Source organism: Dreissena polymorpha, chromosome 8 (assembly GCF_020536995.1).
Source record: "Dreissena polymorpha isolate Duluth1 chromosome 8, UMN_Dpol_1.0, whole genome shotgun sequence".
In the NCBI taxonomy this organism is placed as follows: Eukaryota; Metazoa; Mollusca; class Bivalvia; order Myida; family Dreissenidae; genus Dreissena; species Dreissena polymorpha.
In genome coordinates, this window is record NC_068362.1 from 32,948,862 (window position 1) to 32,963,001 (window position 14,140).

Genomic DNA, 14,140 nt, shown 5'->3' on the forward strand with positions numbered 1-14,140 from the left:
TCAGTTTCGGCCGACATATTTTTCTTCAGTTTGAATTATCAAACTCAGTTTGGATTATCGACGTACAGGGGGTGATTAAGCTAAAAGTATCCAGAATGCCATTGTAAGACGAATAAAGATTATGCTTTATTTTTTATTATTTTGCAGTAAACAGCAATACGATGATTTAAACTGATTCGAACATTCTTTGAAGCTGGTAAAGCAGTGAAAATATTAAAACAAGGTTAAGTCCCAGTAACATGTTTTTACATACTTAAACATGCAACTACATTTACTGTTTTTAAGTTAAATCAAATTATTTATCATGGCACAGTACACAAAACCTAATGGACCAGCTCTTCACTGCATCGTCGACTTATGTAAATATTCTGTTGACACTTATTTATTCTGAAACTACAGCTTGAAAACTCATTCGTTTTTTTTTCATTCGTGGGCCGATTTCATCATAAGTGGAAGCACTTTACCCCATTCGAGCGAAATGGCGTCATCCCAACCAATTTTGGGGCCGTTTTAACCAATTTTCGGCGATGTTTTAACTTGGAGACTTTTTGACGATTGTCGGCTCTTTCGGAAGCAAGCTCTTTCGGCCCCGGATTTTTCAGGCTCATTCGGCCCCAATTTCAGGCTCATTTGGCCTTATTTTCAGGCTTTTTCGTACTCGTTTATAATTTGACTAAATACACAAAATCGTTTTGACTATAGGCATACACTCTATTTTATTTATATATTTTATTATCTATTTCAATTATAATTCCACATTTTTTGCATCAATAAAGAAATTAAAACAAGTGCTCATGTTTTAATGATTGTTTATTTTATCAATAAGTTCAATCACATGCCCACTAGTTTTTGCATATATACAGAATTGACAGAGACAAAATAAATAAAATGCAATCACAATAACTCAGGTGAGATAAACACAATACAATACTGTCAAAATTGCATATATTTGAGTAAAGTGTCAAATGAAAGGGAAGATGTACATGTACACTTGTTTACTACGGCCGCGTCTTTCATTATTGAGTGAACCCATTGCCTATCATCCGAACCTATGCCCGGTTCTATGACCTTTATCAGGTTTTAAAATCCATGTGTCATGAGTCATCGGATTAAAAATGCATTAAGGCCATAAGATTACTACACGTTTGCATGTTATGTCTCAGTTCTCATTTTAAAAGCATTTTTTCAATATTTCGCGAGAGTCGTTAGAATTTTATTGTAAGTATTCGTTACCAAAATTATAAATGTATGCATACTAGTTCGGTTGAATTTGTTGATATCCATATACAATTTTCTAAAATTGGTATTGGTATAAACGAAACATCTGTCACAAACGTCACATGTGATACCATGCTGCAACGAGCGAACAGCCCTCTAACAAAACAAGCACGCGTTTATGATACCAATAAATACAATATTTGCTCTTTTATACGTTTGTGAAATAACTGCGTTAAGAACTGCTAAATAACCGACAAAACAACAATGATCATATCAAACAAATACTCAAAATTATCACCTTTAATCAAACTTAGTGTTGTTAGTCTCTTTTCATTACAAAGTAATTTATACCAGTCTATAAATATATCACGAAGTTTTGAACACCCATGTTCGCGTGTCCCGATAAGAAAAAATATACATACTGATATTTTCTTTCTAAAACTGTCTTAAAATGTTTCCTGTTTGGTGTAACATGCTGCTGGATTTCTTTAGTTTTATTACGCTCGGGTGATATACATCATAACCCAGGGCCTACTTTGTCTGAGACATCTTATAACGCAAATGCAAACAATTCCTTATCCATTTCCGATGCCTCTTTAACACATCACTTAAGTTTTATTCATTATAATATTCAAAGTCTGATGCTAAAATAGATGTTCTGTATACAGGGCTACGTGATTTTGATATAATTGGTTTTACTGAAACATGGTTAAATAGTTCTATTCCATCTACTGATATTCTTTTCGAAGGCTTCCACCAGCCAATTCGCAAGGATCGCCCATTTGACTCTTGTGGTGGCGTTGCTATATACGTTAATGAAAATATTGCCTTCAAACGAAGACACGATCTCGAATTAAATAACGTTGAGTCTTTATGTATTAAAGTATTCCCTTCGAAACATAAATCCATTCTCTTTCGCGTGTTGTATAGACCGCCTAGTGCGAATATATCGTATATGCATTCTATTGAAGATTCTATAGGACTAGCCAGAGAAACACAAAAAATGACATCATTATCACAGGTGATTTGAATATAAATGCTATCGCCGAATTATCATCACGGACAATTAACGAATTATGTTTACAATATGACTTAACACAACTAATTCATGAGCCAACACACTATACTGAACAAACATCTTCCATAATTGACTTAACCTTTGTAATCCAAATATCGTATTACTTTTTGGAACAGGTGAACCCTTTTTAGACCAAACTATTCGGTACCACTGCCCTGTTTTTGTTACATTACAATTCGTAAAACCTATACGTAAATCGTTTTATCGACATATCTGGCGTTACGACATTGGTGATTATTCCAAACTACGACAACTAATGACAGATACTAATTGGGGTCTTCTTAAATGCGAAAATTTTGATATATATGCAGAAAATATTACCAGGACAATTCTACAAATGGCTGGTTCATGTATCCCAAACAAAAATGTCTGTATACGTTCTCGTGATCATCCCTGGCTAAATAATAATTATGAAGAAAAAAAGTCGACAACAAAAGCGTTTATACAGAAAGGCCAAGCAATTAATAGCGATATGCACTGGTCAAATTTCCGTCGTGTCAGGATTGAAGTCGTATTACTTTGACGTTACTCAAAAAATGAATTGTTTAACAATATTGCACGTAAACTAAAGTCATCTGACCTTTGCGCAAAATACTGGTGGAAAACAATTCGAACATTTATTCGTACTAACAAAAACACTTCAATTCCACCTCTTTTCGATGAACAATTAGGTATGTTTGTAGCAAATGACTCGTGTTAAGCCGATACGCTAAACGGGTATTTTGCAAACCAATGTTCAATTGACGAAAGCAACCACGAACTTCCAATAATCAACAATTCCAACGCTAACACTCTTCAGAATATGCATATAACACAGGAAGAAATATCTGACTCAATCAAATGTCTTAAGTTAGGCAAAGCATCTGGTCCTGATGGAATTGATAATCGTATCCTCAAAGAAGCAATGCATCAATTAAGCTACCCATTGTGTGATCTTTTCAACTCTTGTCTAAATACTCACAAAATGCCTTCTTGTTGGAAAATTGCTAATGTGTGTCCGATTTTCAAAAAGGGTGATCCCGCGGTCACGTCCAATTATCGACCGATATCATTGCTAAATACTATTGAGAGTTCTTTAAGAGAATATTACATAAACACATTTTTAATTTTCTTCGAGATAATTCAATCTTTGCACCCACTCAATCTGGCTTTTTACCTGGTGATTGGACTGTAACAGGCCTGGCAAGATGATTGTCATCTTACAAGAAATGCTTACATATATTTATGATACATTTTGCAGAGCACTAGACAATGGCCTTGAGTTCAGAGTATTTTTTTTATATAAGTAAAGCTTTTGATAAAGTATGGCATAAAGTTGTAGTATACAAACTACATCAAGCAGGCATTCGAGGAAATATATTATCTTTCTTGTCTAATGATCTTTCTGATCGTAAACAAAAAGTAATCATACCGGGAGCGCTATTGAACTTCTCGCCAGTGTCCCCCAAGGTTCTATTCTAGGTCCACTTTTGTTTCTTGTGTATATAAATGATGTAATCGCTGATATACAAGCACACGTACATTTGTTTGCTGACGATACCAGTCTGTTCATGGTCGTAAATTCGCCAAACGAAACTGCAGCCGTTTTGCAATCAGACATTGATAAAATATCCAGTTGGGTTGACAAATGGTTGGTAAGTTTAACCCCTCAAAATCCGAATCAATGCTTACATCTCGAAAAATAAATAAACCATCTCATCCACCATTGACCATGCATAACGTAACAATACCCATCGTTGATGTCCATAATCATTTAGGTGTTTTTATCTCCAATGACTGTACTTGGGATGCGCATATATCATTCATAAAGGAAAAGGCATGGCCTCCGTTCATATAATGCGTCGATTAAAAACAATGCTTGATAGAAAAACTCTCGAAAAAAAATATTTTTATTTTATAAGACCAATCCTTGAGTACTCAGACGCTGTAAATGATAATTGTACCCAATATGAAAAAGATGATATAGAAAAAAAATCCAAACCGAAGCCGCGCGAATAACGTCTGGATGCACACGTTTAGTCTCATTAGAAGAACTTCATAATGAGCTAGGCTGGGAAACTATCAGCCAGCGAAGACGCAACACACACATTAATATTAATGTACACAATTAACTCTAGTAAAGTACCAAACTATTTGCAATCCCTTTTACCCGCTACAGTTGGATCGTTAAGCAATTTCTCATTAAGAAATTCGTCACATCTCCAAACTATTCAAGCGGAAACGTCACTGTATTCAAATTCGTTTTCACCGTCCACTGTATTTGAATGGAATAATCTTCCCAATGACATCAAAAACTCTGAATCGATCAATTCCTTCAAAAGACAAATATAGATAGATCGACAGACTCCGAAAGACGCTCTCAAATGTTATACACGCGCCTACGCACAAAATGTAGCGCCTTAAACGAACACCTTTTCAGACGCAATATTGTTACATCCCCGCCATGTCTATGCGTCATGAAACGACGTCATATTACTTTCTCGAATGCACTCGATATGTACATATTCGCGGCGAACTTCTGAACTCAATATCCGTATATTCCGTACCCTGCATTGAAACTATTCTATATGGAGATAATACTTGTAACTACTTAATCAATACTAAAATAGCCAATGCTGTGCATACATTTATTATTAAAAGTAAGCGATTTGATTCGTAATATGCTACAGAACGACGCTCAACTCTCTGTTCTTCGTTTGCACCAAACAAGTCCCTCTAAACTTATTTCATTTACATGCCATAACTCTCTCTTTCTCTCTCTCTTTCTCTGTCTTTCTCTCTCTCCCTCTTCTAGAGAGATCTCTCTCTCTCTCTACTCTCTCTATATCTCCTGCGCTCTAGGTCTCTAGCGTCTCTCTGGATCTTCTGTGTCGTCTGCTCGTTCTCTCTTCTCTCTCTCTCTCTCTCTCTCACTCTCTCTTCTCTCTCTCTCTCTTCTCTCTCTCTACCTCTCTACAGAGATCTCTCCTCTCTCGCTCTCTTCTCTCTCCTCCTCTCTTCTCTCTCTCTCCTCTCTCTCTCTCTCTCCCCTCTCTCTCTCTCTCTCTCTCTCTCTCTTTTCTCTCTCTCTCTCATTCTCTCTCTCTCTCTCTCTCTCCATCTCTCAAATAAGTCTGGTCAATTTGGAGCCGAAAAAGCCTGGTCAATTTGTGGCCGAAAAAGCTTGGTGCCAAATCGACCTGATTTTTCGGACTGGGCCAAAAGAGCTTTGTGCCGAAAAAGCCTGCGACCGTTTTAACCTGAGGCTGTTTGAATGTAATCTTTTTCGCATAAATCAACAAATCAATCAATAATATTGACAATTTTGTTAAATTTGTACACCTAAATTTTGTAGACGGTCCTATTCTACTTTCTTTTTATCATATGAATGTTATGCAATCCTTTGAAATATTATCAATTTCATTTGAATGTAACAATTATAATAGTGTCCAAAGCAGAGACGTTATCTACGTATGTGTCCGAAGTTATTTATTGATTGAGAAAAAATTGCGAGAATTTTTATAAGTGGTGAAAATAAGTGGCGTTAACTTTTTCGGGAAAGCGGAACGCCTGCAACGCCCATCTTTCACCTTTGTCTTACAATAGATAAGCATGGTGTTTTCCTGGGGGTGTTAAACAAGTCTATGCTTACATATGAGTTGTAGCACGAGATGTGTCATGATATTAATCGACAAACAGAGAATGGCGTCATATGAATTTTATTTTGAATCACTATTTACATGAAACAATAAACTATACCACATGATTCATTTATTATACATACACAATTCAACGACCACAACATGGCATCGTGAACACATAAATACAAATGACCTGTAACAGGCCTTGCAAGGAGATTGTCATCTTACAAGTAATGATTAACAAAGATGCAATTGTATGATACAGCGCTATGTATCTCAGATCTCCTTGTCTCAGTTCAAACTCTTTATCTCACTCAGTCAAATGTTGATGAGAGATTCACTTAATCAGCTCATGAAAAGAGATTACCATTATTGTTTGAATGCAAATAATCTATAGAATTTGACTAGTTTCTCTCACAAACAGTTAATTACAAGAATTTGGCTGTTTTTACGGGGTATGAATTAAATAACACTTTTGGAAATGAAAACATATGAACGCAACATTGGCTTGATGAAAATTATTTTACATATAAGAGTAAAGAAACTTACGTATTATTTGAAAAGAAATCCTGGCATTTAAAGAAAATCAGTTGTAAAGACGAGATTTATACCTGCTCATTTAAACAACTACAGCATCATTACACCACCATAATGTCACAAAGCTCTATTTGAATGTGTTTTTAACAATGCAAATATCTAAAACCAAAAAAGCACTTGACAGTGGGTACAAGAATGCCCATGTCTCTAAAGAGAAACCACTTGAAAATGGGTACAAGAATTATCATCTCAATAAAAAGACACCACTTGACTGTGTTTAGAAGAATATGATTTCCTCAACAAAATACCTTGGTCAATGTTTTCACAATACTGTCTAAACAAAACTCCAATTTTCTGTGTTTACAAGATGGCCATTGTTTTAACAAAGACACCACTTGACTGTGTTTACAAAAATTCCACACGATTCAAAAGAACACTCGTGTCTGTATTCACAAGAACGCTACGGAACTATCTTCTAATGTCTCCTCGCCCAAATCTGACGTTATCTTCCACTGATTATTGCGTCCGAAGTCGTACATCTCCCTGATGACCCTACACACCTTATCCATGCCTTCCTTGGACAGCTCCTGGTACTTCATGTACAGCGGCAGGGCCGTCCTGGTATCCTCCACGGAGTCATGGGTTACTGACTGGATAGTCAGCTCTGGGGTTAGAGAATACAATGTTACAGGTAGGAGTCATGGGGCACTGACTGGATAGTCAACTCTGGGATAAGGGAATACAATGTTACAGGTAGGAGTCATAGGTCACTGACGGGATATCAATTCTGGGGTAAGATAATACAATGTTACAGGTAGGAGTCATAGGTCAGTGATTGGATAGTCAACTCTTGGGTAAGAGAAGACAATGTTACAGATAGGAGTCATGGGTCACTGACTGGATAGTCAACTCTGGGATAAGAGAATACAATGTTACAGGTAGAAGTCATGGGTCAGTGACTGGATAGTCAACTCTGGGGTAAGAGAATACAATGTTAAAGGTAGGAGTCATGGGTCACTGACGGGATAGTCAATTCTGGGGTAAGAGAATACAATGTTACAGGTAGAAGTCATGAGTCACTGACTGGATAGTCAACTCTGGGGTAAGAGAATACAATGTTACAGGTAGGAGTCATGAGTCACTGACTGGATAGTCAACTCTTGGGTAAGAGAAGACAATGTTACAGGTAGGAGTCATGGGTCACTGACTGGATAGTCAACTCTGGGGTAAGAAAATACAATGTTACAGGTAGGAGCCATGGGTAACTGACTGGATAGTCAACTCTGGGGTAAGAGAATACAATGTAACAGGTAGGGCTCATGGGTCACTGACTGGATTGTCATCGCTGGGTAAGAGAATACATTGTTACAGGTAGGAGTCATGGGTAACTGACTGGATAGTCAACTCTGGGGTAAGAGATTACAATGTTACAGGTAGGAGTCATGGGTCTCTGACTGGATATTCAACTCTGGGGTAAGAGAATACAATGTTACAGGTAGGAGTCATGGGTCACTGACTGGATAGTTCACTCTGGGGTAAGATAATACAATGTTACAGGCAGGAGTCATGGGTCACTTACTTGATAGTCAACTCTGGGGTAAGAGAATACAATGTTACAGGTAGGAGTCATAGGTCACTGACGGGATAGTCAACTCTTGGGTAATAGAATACAATGTTACAGGTAGGAGTCATGGGTCATTGACTGGATAGTCAACTCTGGGATAAGAGAATACAATGTTACAGGTAGAAGTCATAGGTCAGTGACTGGATAGTCAACTCTGGGGTAAGAGAATACAATGTCACAGGTAGGAGTCATGGGTCACTGATTGGATAGTCAACTTTGTGGTAAGAGAATAAAATGTTACAGGTAGAAGTCATGAGTCCCTGATTGGATAGTCAACTCTGGGACAAGAGAATAAAATGTTACAGGTAGGAGTCATGGGTCACGGACTGGATAGTCAACTCTGAGGTAAGAGAATTCAATGTTACAGGTAGAAGTCATGAGTCACTGACTGGATAGTCAACTCTGGGGTAAGAGAATACAATGTTACAGGTAGGAGTCATGGGTCACTGACTTGATATGTAACTCTGGGGTAAGAAAATACAATGTTACAGGTAGGAGTAATGGGTCACTGCCTGAATAGTCATATCTGGGGTAAGAGAATACAATGTTACAGGTATGAGTCATGGGTGACTGACTGGATAGTCAACTCTGGGGTAAGAGAATTCAATGTAACAGGTAGGGGTCATGGGTCACTGACTGGATTGTCATCGCCGGGTAAGAGAATACATTGTTACAAGTAGGAGTCATGGGTAACTGACTGGATAGTCAACTCTGGGGTAAGAGATTACAATGTTACAGGTAGGAGTCATGGGTCTCTGACTGGATAGTCAACTCTGGGTTAAGAGAATACAATGTAACAGGTAGGAGTCATGGGTCACTGACTGGATAGTTCACTCTGGGGTAAGATAATACAATGTTACAGGCAGGAGTCATGGGTCACTTACTTGATAGTCAACTCTGGGGTAAGAGAATACAATGTTACAGGTAGGAGTCATAGGTCAATGACGGGATAGTCAACTCTTGGGTAATAGAATACAATGTTACAGGTAGGGGTCATGGGTCATTGACTGGATAGTCAACTCTGGGATAAGAGAATACAATGTTACAGGTAGAAGTCATAGGTCAGTGACTGGATAGTCAACTCTGGGGTAAGAGAATACAATGTCACAGGTAGGAGTCATGGGTCACTGATTGGATAGTCAACTCTGTGGTAAGAGAATAAAATGTTACAGGTAGAAGTCATGGGTCCCTGATTGGATAGTCAACTCTGGGACAAGAGAATAAAATGTTACAGGTAGGAGTCATGGGTCACGGACTGGATAGTCAACTCTGGGGTAAGAGAATACAATGTTACAGGTAGAAGTCATTAGTCACTGACTGGATAGTCAACTCTGGGGTAAGAGAATACAATGTTACAGGTAGGAGTCATGGGTCACTGACTTGATAGTTAACTCTGGGGTAAGAAAATACAATGTTACAGGTAGGAGTAATGGGTCACTGCCTGAATAGTCATATCTGGGGTAAGAGAATACAATGTTACAGGTATGAGTCATGGGTGACTGACTGGATAGTCAACTCTGGGACAAGAGAATACAATGTTTTAGGTAGGAATCATGTGTCACTTACTTGATAGTCAGCTCTCGAGTAAGAGAATACAATGTTACAGGTACCAGATGACAATAATTTGCAGTTGATAACTTTCTGTCCATATGTAAGTTGACAAATGATGGAAATTATAATAGTATAATATGTACTGCTAAACAAAAACACCCCGTGGCATAATCAAATAGAGCATGTTCACATTCCCGAGATTGCGCTCTGTACGAGTTACATCTCTTGACGATTTGAAAACAAGGCTGAGGATTTGGAATCTGGGATTGCTTTTTTTGGCATTATTATATTCAGGGTACCAAACGACAGTAATTACCACAAGATGTCAGTTAATAAATAAGTTGACATGTAACGAAAATTATTATTGTATATGTATTGGTGATCATAAACAAAAGTGTTCAATAACATAAAATGTTGTTTCATTTGTAGATAAACGATCCACACTAACAGTTACTTATCTTTGTTTATTTGGTTATGTTTCCAATTTTAAGTTTTTAAGATTACAACACTAAATATATTTATTCGCGTCATCTTTACAATGTTACTTTGATAGCCACTATGATTTTGTTAATTGAACAAAAATCATTTTATATTTTATTTGTATCATTGTCAAAGTAAATTTATCAAGGCTTATTTCATAAGTTTACATAATTAACAAACCAAATCAATTAGAATGGACGTTGGGTACCCATGAGTTGTGTAAGTGTCTGTAATAAGCATAACCTTTATAACAAAGTGTTATTGCCCATTGAACTGAATGTGGTCCTTCAAAGTACATGTATGTATATGTTTTGTAAGAGACATTCAAATAGATAGTTTGCTTTGTAATTATTACCCTGCGTTAAATTTCAAGTGTTTAGTATCAAGGTTTGCTCGAAGGATTCAATTAGCTAATGCATATTGCAACGTACATGTGTATTCCCAAATGACCAAATATAATATATACACTGTTAAAAATCCATTTTAAAATCTCTTGTTAATTGTTTCTGAAAATACATTTTCATAAAATGTGTTCCATGTTTCAAGTTTATTTAATAACAAAAAAGAAAATAGATGATAAATAAAAAACTCAAACATATTGGCCAGGAAACTGAGACCATGGCGTGTTCGCTAAAATGTGGTATCACTAAGTAAACTTGTTTAGATAACAATACACAGTCATGTACAATGCGTCAAAACATAAATCAGTCAACAATAATCATCAATTATTTTTATAACCTAATCATCTTCAAAACTAAAAAAAATCTATTGATTGATAAATATATAAGTAAAGATTAACAGCACATAAGAACAATAATTAAAATAGCACATTCATTGATGACAAAAAGATGACACACACACACACACACACGCACGCACACACGCACGCACGCACGCACGCAAGCACGCGCACACACACACACACACACACACACACAAACACACGCACACACACACACACACACACACACACACACACACACACACACACACACACACACACACACACACACACACACACACACACACACACACACACACACACACACACACACACACACACACACACACACACACACACACACACACACACACACACACACACACACACACACACACACACACACACACACACACACACACACACACACACACACACACACACACACACACACACACACACACACACACACACACACACACACATACACGCACACACACACGCGCACCTTGTCGAGAATGTGTTAATTATTATTCTATGTCGTGAAGCGTTTTGTTGTCCATATCAATATATCAAAATCTTTTAATATTTAATTGAACTTGGTACAAACGCACGAACAATGTTTTCCTATTCAAGAGCAATACTTTCGTATGTTTTCTAAACCCAAAAATAATAATTGAACTACATGTATACTGATTTGTGCTTTACTAGTTATCTAATTTCATGAAGTCATTGTCATAAATGTCAATTGTGTGAACTTCTGCAATTATTAGTATGATACCACAATGATTATTTAATTGCATGGAGTCATCATAAAACTAGAACCCTACGGCACACACTTTGGTCACAAAGAGGCCACGTGTTCACAATTATAATCCTATAATTGAATAGACAAGATTTGGCAGCAAAACATTGACAGGCAGTCTCAATGAAAGCACACTTCTTTAAAATACATTTTTAACATTAGCTACACCGACACTTTACTACTATGATTGAAATTATCATTATCTTAAATGTATAAGTAAAGTCAGTTTTTGGATTCATTGATAAATTGTTTCCTCCTGATATTCCGTTTATTTGAAAATGTGAAAGTCTTCTATCCATTATCCTAACTATTGAACACACATTGTGGAGAGAAACAACATCATATGCAGATGATAAGACTGTATAGTAAACTCTGAAGGATTGCCAACAGACTTAAAACTGTTCTTGATATTCTGATATCTGAAGATCAAACAGGATTCATAAAAGGCCGTTATATCGGGGAAAACACTAGATTATTATATGACATAATGAAATATACAGAAGATAACAGCATCCCTGGGCTCTTGATGACCATTGATTTTGAAAAGGCGTTCGATACCCTAGAGTTTGATTTTATTGAAAAAACACTCGACTATTTTAATTTCGGAGTAACATTTAAAAAATGGATTTCCCTCTTCCTCAATAACATCAAAACATCAATTCAAATAAATGGCTTTCTTTCAGACTTCATTACAATAGAAAGAGGTTGCAGACAGGGAGACCCCATCAGCTCATACATTTTTATTCTATGCGCTGAAATCTTAGCAATAAAAATACGGCATTCTAATACTATCAAAGGAATTGAAATCAAGAGCCCTGAATATAAAATCTCTCAGTTTGCTGATGATACATCACTTTTTTTAGATGGCGAAGAAGCTTCACTCAAGGTTAGTCTTGATCTTTTAAATGACTTTGCATTGTATTCTGGATTAAAAATAAATTACGACAAAACAAATTTAATATGGATTGGCTCCAAAAAGTACAGTACACAATCCATAAAAACAAAATACAAACTAGTTTGGGGTACAACACAATTTAAAGTTCTAGGTATTCTATTTGATGTTGATTTAAATAGAATGATAGATATTAACTTCGTAAATAAAATAACTAAATTACAAAATACTATACATTTTTGGAATAGAAGAAATTTACCCTCCCTAGGGAAAATAACTGTCATAAAAACATTATAACTTCCCCTACTTACTCACTTATTTATCTCCCTTCCTAGCCCAGGAGAGAAAATAATGAAACAAATTAACACCATGTTCCATAATTTTGTATGGAATGGCCCTGCGAAAATCAAGCATAGTATTTCTATTCAATCTTTTGAGGAGGGAGGAATATCTATGATAGATGTATATGCATTTGAAAAAACTACGAAGCTTACATGGTTAAGAAAAATTGTCTTATGCACTGGAAAATGTTTTCAACTTGTTTATTCAATATTTGATGTTAAAAAAATGATGAATTTAGGAAAAGATTATGCTGAGAAAATGTGTAAAGTATTAAAGAATAGTTTTTGGAAAGATGTTCTTACATACCACATTATGTATATCAGTAAGAAAGTTGTTTGCAAATGTGAAGATATACTTAACATGCCTTTGTTTTATAATCACAATTTTAAAATAGGTCTTAGTAGTATATATAATAAATCCATGTATGGCAATGGAATTCGATTTGTTAGGGATATTGTTAATACCTCTGGACAATTTTTACAACAATCTGTTTTAGAAAATCAAATTGGCACAAAGATCAATTTCTTATTTTATGAAGGATTGATTAGAACTGTTAAAAGTTTTCTCAGTCTTTCTGACTTCCAAGTTATTAAAAAGCCAAATACAGAATGTGCATTTATATCATCTTACTTGAATAGCATAGTTTTTATGCAAAACCCAAACCAAAATGTTTATAAAACTTTTATTATCAATTCTGATATACCGACTTGCCAAACAAAGTGGAATACATTTTTCAACAACATTGAATGGAAAAAAACAACACATAGTCTCGTTTTTAATATTTCTAAAAATACTTACACTAAATGGTTTCAAACAAGAATAATACATAGAATCCTAGGAACTATATCTCTATTGTATAAAATGAATATTGTGCAGGATAACATGTGTACTTTTTGTAAAGAAAATGAGACAACTATAAAACATCTGTTTTGGGATTGCTGTTTTACACAAAGAATTGTGAATTATGTTGTTTACTTTTTATGTGCAGAAAATGTGCAAAAATACTCGGAAATAAGCTGTAAAACAATGATATTGGGAAGTACAAAAAGTAATATGACTGATATAAATATTCTTATGCTAGAATTGAAAAAATATGTATAACTATGTCAGAGAAAAGGGATAGTTCCATCTATACAAGGGCTAACAATGAGCCTGAATATGTCTTTTAAAATCCAAAACAATGTTAAGTGTCATGAAACAGAAGTTCAGTCTTGGGCAATTGTAAGTTTGTCTGCTGAACCAATATCATAATATGATTATAATTTATCCTTT

At 35.8% G+C, this 14,140-nt stretch overlaps 2 long non-coding RNA genes across 2 annotated transcripts in view; one reads left to right on the forward strand and one right to left on the reverse strand.

The window, feature by feature from the left end:
• The window catches only part of LOC127842060 (uncharacterized), a 47,920-nt gene that overhangs the window by 24,876 nt on the left and 8,904 nt on the right, over positions 1-14,140 (forward strand). The gene's annotated exons all lie outside the window — the stretch shown is intronic.
• Positions 5,907-14,140, reverse strand: part of LOC127842063 (uncharacterized) — a 42,076-nt gene continuing 33,842 nt past the window's right edge. The window contains exon 3 of the long non-coding RNA XR_008031470.1: positions 5,907-7,117. This is a non-coding gene — a long non-coding RNA (uncharacterized LOC127842063). The remainder of the gene's footprint in view (positions 7,118-14,140) is intronic.